Source organism: Puntigrus tetrazona, chromosome 19 (genome assembly GCF_018831695.1).
Source record: "Puntigrus tetrazona isolate hp1 chromosome 19, ASM1883169v1, whole genome shotgun sequence".
NCBI classification, from domain to species: domain Eukaryota; kingdom Metazoa; phylum Chordata; class Actinopteri; order Cypriniformes; family Cyprinidae; genus Puntigrus; species Puntigrus tetrazona.
The window spans coordinates 862,130-874,269 of NC_056717.1; the positions used below are offsets into that span (position 1 = coordinate 862,130).

At 36.2% G+C, this 12,140-nt stretch overlaps 1 long non-coding RNA gene across 1 annotated transcript in view; it reads right to left on the minus strand.

Annotated features, from left to right (window-relative positions):
• Positions 1-1,159: 1,159 nt before the first annotated feature.
• Positions 1,160-12,140, minus strand: part of LOC122324168 — a 31,610-nt gene continuing 20,629 nt past the window's right edge. The window contains exon 3 of the long non-coding RNA XR_006247109.1: positions 1,160-1,349. This is a non-coding gene — a long non-coding RNA (uncharacterized LOC122324168). The remainder of the gene's footprint in view (positions 1,350-12,140) is intronic.

Sequence of the window (12,140 nt, forward strand, 5' to 3'; positions counted from 1 at the left end):
AGGTTTTATTTTTTTTAGTGAATGTAACAGCTTACATTTCGGCCTCTGTCTCACATAGAGCTATTGTGCGGCTTTGAAAGACTCTGAAAATACAATATAATGTTACGGTGTTTTCCTTTTTTGAAGACCTCTAATCCCTCTTCCCTCATCAATTTTCTTTGGTGTTCCATAGAAAGAAAACTGGAATAAATCACAGGTTTTGAGAAAATAATGAAACTGAACTATCCCTTCATTATTGCTCCTGTAAAGCATTATAATTACCATTTGATTTTGTTTTAAGCTATTTCCCTAATTAAAAACGTTCATAATGTAATTTCTGCAACACAAAGTGCAAAGAAAATATAGGCTTAATATTAAAAAGGTTATAATGAATTTAGGTTCATTTTATTGAAGCTTTTGCCTTTGTGTCTCAAAAACAAACACTGTCTTATTATAAAAATAAGTAATAATAAAATTATTATTACTCCAACAGAAACAGTGGCACAAAACAGAACGAAAAGCCAAATGTACTATAGCTTTATAGATTTTCTGTAAGATTTGATTATTTCATAAGCCTAATATTGCATTTATAGAAAAATAAATTAGTGCTGTTAAACGATGAATCACAATTAATCCCATCCAAAATAATCATATTTTTGGTTTGTACTGTGTATATTTATTATGTAAATATGAATACACACAGTATATATTTGAAAATAATTGCATGCACTTACACGTATATATTAATATTCACATAATTGATATTATATATAAAAATATGTTATATATAATCATAGAACATTCTTAAAAAAACAGTATAAACGCATATGTATGTATATGAGAAATATATGGAACACACACATTATGTAAACAAAAGCTTTTATATAAATTTTAATTACGTTATGTATAATAATATATTGTTTATTATATATACCAATAATGGCAGTAGCATGTGATGTTAATACCCTGTTACTTATATATATATATATATATATATATATATATATATATATATATATATATATATATATATATATATTCAAGAGTGAATTACTATCATACTTTTGTAAGTGCAATGAAATGAACCAAGTTACACCAAAATGCTTAACATGAACAACTATTCAGAAAGAGACAGACAGACTGAGACAGCCACAAGATGATGTGGGAGCTGGTGGGCGAATGAACATACTGAACCCCATCCCGTGGGCTACCTAAACACGTTCCGATCAGGAGCGGCCGCACTGCCTGCTGCTCCAGTGATTAGCTCCTCCATCTGGCCTCGCTGCATCTGGCCTGGGCAGGCGGGCAGGACGGCCAGGCAGTCAGCCCAGAGCAGCCTGCAAGATGGATCTCAGGGCTGGAGGTCTTTCCTGCAAGTTGGAATAGTGACAGAAGGGAGTTTACAGGCCTGTTCCTGACAGCACAGAAGTTATTACAAATCAGAGATGTCAAGCAAAGTTGACTTTTCATAAATGATGCAAAACAAAGCGCCAGACTAATACGAGAGCTGGAATTAAACGTGAGAGAAATTCTGGTCATTGTGTGGAGGAAAGATCTTGCAATCTACTGTATAAACTCCCATTGCTCTCTTTTTTTTTATTGGCTTAAGTTAACTTCAATTTGATTTATTATATTTACAATGAGATTTAACAAGGGCTTCTATCTATCTATCATGAAAACAACACAAGTGCCAAACTAATATGAGAGCTGGAATCAAATGTGAGAGAGGTTCCACCACTCCTTTTATGAAGGAATGATCCAGCAATCTCTGAAATTCCCAATGGTCTTTTTGTTGGCTTAATTTAATCAGATTTTTATGTAATTCATTATATTCACAGTAAGATGGAATGAAGGTATGTATCTAAACCATTTTTGCCCTAATTTTTGGGCATTCTGAATAAACATGGTAAATGTTTTAAATAAAACACAACCCCAAAAACAAAAAAACAAGTTATTAATGAATAATTAATAGGTGAACACACATGGTGCTAGAAGATTATAAATGACAGTCGGGTACAGATTCTGTGCAGCCCTGGTAATGACAAATTCATGCAAAAAACATTTTGATGATATTCATGAAGTGATGTAATAACTTCGGGCAAGGAATAAAACGGCAATTCTCTCCCCCGTCGTTGATAGACTGTATAGAGACAGAAAAAATTAATGTGCATTGCTGTATATCACAAGACTACCTCCTAGAAACCAGCATGCTTTTGAAAGAGCCATTTCACCATAAATGCACTATGAATGTTGGCATCTCTGCAGGGAAATGTGTTTGATTTCAGCCATTGATGATTTCGGACTGCAGCTCTGGTCAAACCGACACATTACAAATGATACATTTATTCGTTGTGTGTCATTATTTTTGGCCACAGTAAAGCAAGACATTGGATTTCTTGGGGAGAGCATCACATCAAATGTTTCTTTTCATGAAATCTTTGTTTTGCCGTCTCTCAAATGCTGTTTGTTTTCTTCGTTTGCTTTTTTGCCATTTATCGTTACTCTGCGTTGTGCACTGCAACATTGTCTCTCTCTCTCTCTCTCTCTCTCTCTCTCTCGTGTACACACACACACACACACACACACACCCCAAATCACGCACACATGAGTACACACGCTTTCACAGATAAAACATTCTCTTGGAGAGTGAACACGAGAGAAAAAAGAAAAATGACGTGCAGTAATCACACTGAAGCATTACTAGTCATTACTCTGTGCTGTCACTGGTGGAGGAGAAATCAGCGCGCCGGCTCTTCTTTACCTCGCCTCCATCGATGCCTGCAGTAGCGCTCCACTAGAGTGAATCTAGCATAGGACACTGTCAAAGACGTATACACAGACAGACACTATTTTCTTTAACATGCTCCCTTTTTTTCGTACACAACCATAAGCGCAGAAATGCTATATGGATATCTCTGTAAATGTGTGTATCAGATGACGTCTGGCAGGTTGTTTTATGCTGAGGATAGCACAGGACTATCCAGACCTTACCTTTTCTCAGTGTGACCATGGGATGCTAATGTTATTTATTGCAAAGAATGAAGCACTGATGGCCAGCTGTACAACAGACAGAATCAGACTATTAGTAGAGGTTGTTTTGAATCCAAAGTGACTTTGTTACAACCAATAATCTCTAAAACTAAATCTATCATCCATTCAAGTTCACAAAAGTACATTCTAAATTAATTAAATTATACATTTCAAACTGTGTAATCCATTCATATCTCCACAAACATTGCTGTACAATGAAGCCAGTTTAGCTGGCTAGCCAGGTAAGTTTCAGTTTAGTTTTAGGTACCATGAAACTGGTTTGGCTTTCAGCAGTGTTTATCACCATAGTAACTTACGCTCCACAGCTAACAGGCTCCGAGACAGGTTATGTTCTGGTTTAGAGATCTCAAACTGAAGTTGTGAAAAGTAACACATATCTGATTTCATCTTGCTGTGTAAATGTGTTTAAAACCTTCATATTGTTCATTCTTTTAATCTTCAGTGTTTTAACCTTTAATGTGATTGACTGCTCATTACTGATGTCACACATTCTTCACTCCATACTCCATTAACTTAGGATCAAGCAAAAAAAAGACAAAGAAAGCTGATTATCAGCTTCATGGTACCATCAAACCTGGATTGGACTGGTTTGGTTTTGTCAACTCAAAACTAATCCTGTAACTCTGAGTTTGTTCCACCATCATGGTATTGGCCCCAGGTTTCACAGACAGGGTTTAGACTAAATCAGGATTTTAAGTAATTTTCTAAACGTGCCTTAGAGAAGAAAGAGAGAGAAAAAAAACCATCACCGATGTGCATCTTGAGACAAAATAATATATTAATAAGATCAGTCAATACAAGTTTCTTACAGTTGAAAGAACTCAAGACTTACAAATAGGCTTGAGCCCTCTCTATGAAACTGGGAGTAAAACCAACATAAGTGGATTTGGTTTCTTCAATAATTATTATATGATCAAGGTATCAAGCATTCAGATGAAACCAGACTGCCACCAGACTGTAACACAACCGCTGAAGCAATACTCTGAAGTAACAATAACAAAACACTCTAGCCGACAGTGAGATCAAGAAAAAAAGACACAGAGAAAGTGAGAAGGTGAAAGAGTAAAGCCACAATCCCCTGGAGATTGACTTCCCTCCCTTCACTTGTCCTCACAAGAGAGCACATGGCCTAATCCATAGAGATGGCTTGATATGTTCCTCCACATTGCCCCTGGAACCTGCAGGATAAAGAGTGATCTCCCAGATTAAGGCTCATTGCAGTGGGGCCAAAGCCCTTCAGTGAAGACAGAGGGAGACCAGGTGCAGAAGATTCAAGGAGACAGTCTGTCTCATCCGGCAAACAGAGCCCACTTTACCTGCGCTGTTTAATTCAACTCCACAGGCACCTGTGCAGCAGACAAGACAACTGAGACTGGGAAAGACACCATGGCCTTTGGTGGATATGACTAAAATGGACTCAAAACCAGACAGTGGGTTCAATCTTGAATTGGTTGATCTAGTTAGTATGCGCTTTACTGACAGTCAATTCAGTTAGTCTAAGAAGCAACACACACTGATCTTAAATATTGATGCCAATTACTACATACTCTGAAAAACACAGATTCAAACAGTTAGACATTATTTTTAATAAATCAAAAACATAGTGTGACCAGTAGTCTGATTTACAAAAGTATGAATGACTCTTATGAGCATACAGCATGACGATTATACTGTAGTGTGATTCATGAATGAATGACTCTTAGGAACTCAGTCGTTTTAGTAAATCAAAAAGATAGAGCGGCCACTATAGTCTGATTCACAACTTAATAAATGACTCTTGAACATATTCTTTTTAGTGAATCAAAAATGTACTGTAAAGCATGACCACTATATTCCGATTCATAAATGAATGACTCATTAGCTTGTTCTTTTTAGTTTAGATCACACTAATCAAGCACATCTTCAATGTTTCAAAAACATATAGAATGGCCACAATAGTCCGATAAATTAAATAAATCAAAAACAGTGTGAGATAATTCTATGCATGAATGACTCTTATGAATGAGTTCTTTCTGATGATTCAAAAACACACAGCAGAGACACTGTAGTAACGAATAAACAGGTTTCTTTTAGTGAATCAAAAACACACAAATTTTTAACTTTTTAAAACCTTTCTAAGTTTGCACTTGCTAGCTTCAATGAACGAGTAAGTTTTGACTCGAGATGTTTATTCAGTGACATTACATTTATTCATACTGCCTAATATGATAAAATTTTGTCTATATGCCGTCTGTACTCGAGATTGCTATAATTACATGAACGACCCAATGGTCATGCACATCTTACTTTCTTTGGTGACTTCAGATTTATCCCTACATGCCAAATAAACAAAAAAATAACAAAATTACCTGTGGAAATTACCTGTGTCATTCGGCGCCCTCTTGTCTAAGTGGATTGTACGATCCAGACATTATGTAACTATAATCAAAGTCTGGCTCTGTGAGACTAAACATCATTTATGGATAAAATCAGCATGTCATCTTTCATGAATCAGACTTATAGAGGATAACTTAATTAAAGCTCACTTGTGGTCTATATACACCATGTTTCTGTAAGTTATCTATACGGTACTTTATGAAACAGTCTTTAGAGCCGGTCCTGATGGTCATCGTTACTGACAATCCACAAGAGCAGCCCTGCACAGGTGTACCAGTCATTCAAAGTGAACAGTCGAGTGTTTAGAGGCAGGCATGAGCTTGAGCGTGTTTGAACACTATACTACGTCCAGATGGTGTGGGAGAGTGCCAGATCAGTCACTCCTGCACGCCCCACTGCTGCAGAACACACAGGAGCGAGGACTTCACACTGCTCCTCAATGAAGTGATCCCCACATGAACTTCCACTGAGCTAGAACATGCTGAGACAAAAAAGACCTGCATTTACAAACACAGTCCATTTGGAGTGCCGCCCAGCCCAAACCTGGCCGCTTTGCCTTCAGGCGACCCATTTTATTGCTCGTTTCAGTGTTCGCCATAACAACAGAGACAGCTGGGCATATTGAGAGACACACACTTAATGCATGTTCTGGCAATTTAGTTTCACTGAATTGCTCGTAATGAACAACTCAAAAACACTAAAAGGTATCAATTGTAGCAAAGGATTTCTAGTGACATGACATGGTAAGTTAATGATTTCCTATTGGATGAATTTGCTAAATAATATTTCAGTTGCTCCAACATTTAAAAATAAAATTTCAGATGCTGTGCAGCGAGACTGGACAAAGTCCCTTGACTTTTTGGACGAACACAGAGGAATTTATGTACAAAATGCATTTCCATCACTCTTTGCTGGTGCATAACCACCTCACATGACCCTTCTGAAATCATTCTAATTTACTGAATTGCAATCAAGGATTTAATAAAAAATATACTGAAAAACTCATGCACCTTAAAACTTGTCAAAACGTCTTTTTTGGAATCATTTACTCACGCCAATTTCGAGTCTGAAGTCATCATTATTTTCAAGTTCTAAATGCATGTGGTCTTGATATACATGACATAAATTTGTAATTTATTTTGTGATCAAAGAAAACAGGTTAGGGAAGATATTCTTGATCCTATTCTGCTTGTATCAGATTTTCTTTTTTTTATGAATGGGTGTCTTTTTGAAGCAGTGTTTGTATCGATGTTCTTCTTGTCTCTGGTCTTTGAGGGCTTGCTCAGTCTAGACTCTGGGGGGCTGCTGTGATGCTCACACCTCAAACTCTAGCACAAGTACACGAAACTTTGAACTCGGAGACGGAGCAACTCTCCTGGGGCCAGATCAAAATCCTACAATGTTTTGTTTCTCTCTTTGAGGTATTTCATATTCTATGCTTTCTGGAAGGTTCCTGGAGATCCATTTTTCAAATGCGAAGTCAGATATGCTATGATTTATCTTTCATAGTCAAAATATGAACACGGTTATGAAGTTATGAGCGTTACGAAGAGCAATGAACAACAAAAAAAACTGACTTCCCTTATTATCCTAAAGGAATAGTTCAACATCATGTGCTCACGCTCATAATGTTCATCCTTATTCTAGTTGTTGAGTTAAATGGCTACTCCGCTGTCTCCAGAGACACAGAGGAGACACATTTTTCAATAAAGTCGTTATTGTTATTTTCATTATGCACAAAAAGTAATCAGTTTGCTTCATAAAATACAGAATGAACCCCTGATGGCAGCTAGACTATTTTGATGATGTCTTTCATACTTTTCTGGGCCTTTACGGTGTTTATTACTCAATGGAACATTCACAAGCCTCCCAGTTTTCATCCAAAATATTGTGTTCCAAGGACGAACAAAGCTTTTATGTGTTTGCAATGACATGGTGGTAAGTTATTAATGACAATATTTTCATTTTGGGGTGGAGTGACCCTTTAAGGTGAGATGCAACATTTGAAATATAGCAGCATATGAGCCACTTTCATCATACATTTATGGTGATTTTGCATCCTTTTTGGGGGTTGAAGTTTTCAGTATCCGTTCTTTGCAATTGCACAGATAAAAGAGACCAGGACATTCTTCAGAATTCCTCCAGAAATGTTTAACAGAAGAATGGCAATCATACAGGTTTCAAAACAACACAAGGGTGAGTAAATGATAACGGAATGCTAATATCCGGCTATTTATATTTTAAACCAAAAGCTTGCTATATTGACTCCACACACTGAACCAAAAAATAAACACCCTTATGCACTCATACAGAATTGATTTCATTCACTTGTTTACAACTTTCACACAGGACATGTTGATATTCAGCCCAAGTGATGCATCGGTAATTAAATGGAAATGTCATCACAGATTTCAGGTCTGCTTCTCAGGAAAAAAATCACAACCAAAATTTGGGACGGCTTTAGATTTCAGGTGGCAATCAATATACAGACAGACAGTTAAAAAAATAAAGACTGGCGTTTTATCGGCTTCTATTTGTTTGCCGCATTGCTCTGACAAAGCAGTCCGAATTGGATTCCCTTTTTGTTTGCGAACGAGTAAGAAGGAGGTGTGTTATGAGGAGAGGTGAGAGAAAGGAAGGGGGCAGAAATCAGCGAAGGGAATCAGGAGAGCAGGATATGACTCAAGACAAAGTGCTTTAATCACCCACCGCAGCTAGGTGACTGCGTTTATCGTCAGAACGCATCTGAAATACACACAGACTCGAATCATGGAGGTACGATTTATCACAGTTTGTGAGAGATCTATGTGACTTTTTTGAGTGGCTACACTGACCTTGAGGAACACTCTGTAGATACATCTTCCCCTGGAGTGACAGGGGATGTCACAGGTATTTCTCATTTTTACATCCTGCAGAAAACAAGCAGTGGATAGAATCAAAAAGACTGAGAGAGTGAGAAACCATGTGTTTCATGATTTTGATTCGTGTTTTGAGGCATTCAGTGACCACAAACCACACAGCAATATTAAGTTTGGTAACACTAATGGTCCAAAAATTACATACTTCAGTTTTAAAACAGAAATTAATATTAGTAGGCTATGACCCACAAGAGCATTATTTAAATTAAAAAAACCCTTCCATAAGCAAATACATAAATTATGTATTATGTTTAAATTGAATTTGTAATTTTATATTTTCCCCATAATTTATATTTATTTAATTATTTATTCTTTTTTTTTTCTTTTTTTTTTAAATAAATTTTCAGGTCAGTGTGATTTTTTTATGTATTGAATGAAGTCTCTTATGCTCACTGACAGGCTGCATTTGTCTGATCCAAAAACACAGAGAAAAGAAGACTTATAGTGAAACATTTTTACAATTTAAATAAACTGTTTTCTATTTGAATTTATTTTAAAATGTAATTCATTCCTCTAACAGCAAAGCTGAATTTTTTTAACAACCATTATTCCAGACCATATTATATAATCCTTTACTTTCATACTTTCATCACCTAACCTTGAAACTCTGTCAAAGTGTATTCTTTTATAAACAGCTAAACTGCACAAGATTATTACAAATATTATCTTACGCAACTGTCTAATTAAAACGTTCAACTTAACAATAGCCAAACTACAGTTATTAACTACCATCCTGGTTTCATGAAAATGCATAAAAATAGTACACCAAAAACTATAACTTGTGATATTGAAATGCAAAAAAATGGATTTTGTTGCATATATGACACGCATATGTTTAATGCGCATTTAATACGCAGTTTCCATCTACCCCACAACACGTAGCATAAACACGGCAAAGTCCATTTTTGAGTATCTGTCCCGCACGTTTTCGTTTTAATTTGGCGTTTCATTTTATTTGAATCCACAATTTAATTGTATACGCATTCATGATTTTGGGTAATAACTGCTATACAAGCTGACAACATTTTTACACTTGACTCTCCTCTGATGTTTTCTTTTTTGTTGTTTTTTGAAATGTTACCCAGCAACGCAAACCAAAAAAAGTGACCCATGTAATAGCACTTTCAGAACAACTCCTAAAAAAAAAAAAAACCTTCCAGACAGCCCTAACCTTAAAGAGCAAGCGTGGGCAGCAAGCTCTCATCGGAAATGCAAGCACCGTGAAGTACCCCATGCTGCATATCTGAAAAGATCAGACATCAGCTATCGGTAAGGAACAATTCTGATGGACATCAAAAGTGAATCAGCGAGCGTGAGTATTCTTAAGTGTCTATAATCCCGTGTGCTTCTATTTGAACAGCACTTCAAATAATTACTGCAGGCAGCTCATCCACCGTCATTGTGGTGGCCTTTACCTCTTACCTAGCTTCAATTTCCTGCCTGGCTGCAGATGCTGCGAGAGATAGCCTGAGATATAGCACACCACGGCTGGACAATGCCGCTTCATAATCAAAAGCGATCACACAAAGCGGGCCTGAGCACATTAGCTCATTTTCTAAGCTACATTACGTATGTGGCAGAATCTGCGAGATGCACGGAGGTGACTGAGCTATGAAGGGTCAAGAAGTTCTTCGCAGAAAACCTTTTTGTTTTTTAAACAGACAATGAATTATGCATTCTCCCCATGCAAGCTCTTTTCATGTGTAAGGCTCTTCATATAAAAGCGCCTTTTTAGTATAATAGCATTTTTAGTAGCAATAAACATTTTATTTTACAGTGCACCCATAACGCTGGTAGCCCAGTGATTATGCTGACCATCTCTAATGGCTTGTACTGCAGGGCTTAATAAAACAGACGCTGATGTTCTCTAGATTGAATGCATCATTATATTTGCACCTATAAAGTCTAATACTGCAGTGATTAAAAAGAACAAAACCTTACGTACAAAAAGCTGATGCCCTGGTGGGTTTTTATAATGGTGTTAGAAAAATCTAAATGCATGAAGGAAATAAAATTGACTTCAGATAAACACTTAAAATATAATTATTACATATTACAATTATTATACATTTGAATCAAAATAACGTTGAATTCGATGGTACTGCGATTTTAACAGGTGACTTTTCTGTTTCTTTTATTTTCAAGTTATTATGCAGTAATAAAACAACGATCGCAGAAAACAATTCCTAAATTCATAAAAAGTCAATTCAAGCTGTGAAATCAAACTTTACAGGAACAAACCAGCGTTTAACCTAACGGTTCCCTGTCCATCACTGACAATAACGTCTGAAGGAACCCATAGAAGATGTGAGCAGTGGCAAAAACTCCATTACGAATGTAAGAAAGGGTTTAGGAAATATTCTGAATATAATAATTCAGTGTGTTAAGTTAATTTTGAACTCCGTGCTGGTGAGCGTGCATATTAAAAGCGGTAATCTCTGAATGAACTTTAATTAAAGCAGTAATGGTCCACAGCTTAAAGTAAAAGCAAATAGGCAAATTGGTTAATCTGTTTAAATTACTGAAATTTGCTGATTAATAATTAATTGAATATTACACAATTCAGCCGTTCACTAAATCATTCAACAGAGAGACGGAACCAAATTTGCAGAGGATGATGGAGGACCACGGGACGCGGTTGCTGTAAAGTGGTTGGTGAAAAGTGATTCTTTTGATCTCCTACCATTGAATAGTCTACACAAAAATAATCTGATAATCGAATCAGTTTGTTTCAGCCAACTGAATGATTTACAACATTTCACCACATTCACCAGCCAAAAATGCACACACCATGTGATATTTATTTAGCTTCTACCCTCAACTTCAGTATTTCTGGTTCATTGCGTTGCGCTCGCACAATGAACATTTCCTCGTACCGCGGGCAATGAGAAACGTCCTATTTGTTTACACGTTTCAATTCAGAGTAATCCATGACGCATTTAATTCAGCACATAAATAGCACATTTGTCTTTAGGAAACACATGTTGTTACACAAAATGCATTGAAGGAGTCTTAAATGGATCTGAGTAATACCCATGGCATGGAAATAAGAACTAATTATGATGAAATGTCATGATTACATGTTCATAAATCCGCAGAGGCAATTTCTTTGCACCCACACATAGCACACGATTACTTCACATTAGTGTTTGTGCTGAGCATGAATCAAATAGGGTATCTTAAATCAAATTGCATAGCACAGATCATCCGATCATTACCAAATGTGTGACAATGTTAAGAAACAACGAGCGAACTTGTGAGCATGTTAAATGCAGGGGTGCAATAAGCTCTTCTGAGGGTCCATTTTGAAATTACAATAACACAAAGTCTACATATACAAGAGTTAAATTGAGGATGTAATCACAACCGCTATACTTATCCTAACGTCATATGCAAGATTGTGAGTAAACGTATTTGAGGATTATATGAGCGGCAGAATGCATTGGTTTTAGGCTTTATTTTTAACGTTACACATTCCTTTCATGAATCTTATAATTATGTTGTATTTTTTACATTTTCTTTTTTGGGAGGGGCCTTGGTGGTTAAACACATTTATCAGCTAAGAACTGATCAAGAGCGACAGTAAAGACATTTATAATGTTGCAAAGAATCCAGAAATGTACAGTTTTTACAGAAATGTAAATTACAGAAACAATAAAACTTTTTAAAATGGTCACAAATTTCTTAAACTGCAATTCAGCATATTAGAATGATTCCTGAAGGATCGTGTTACACTGAAGATAGAGGTAATGGCTGATTACCTGGAATAAAACTAAAAACTGTTATTTTATGTTGAAAAATTACAGTAATACAATT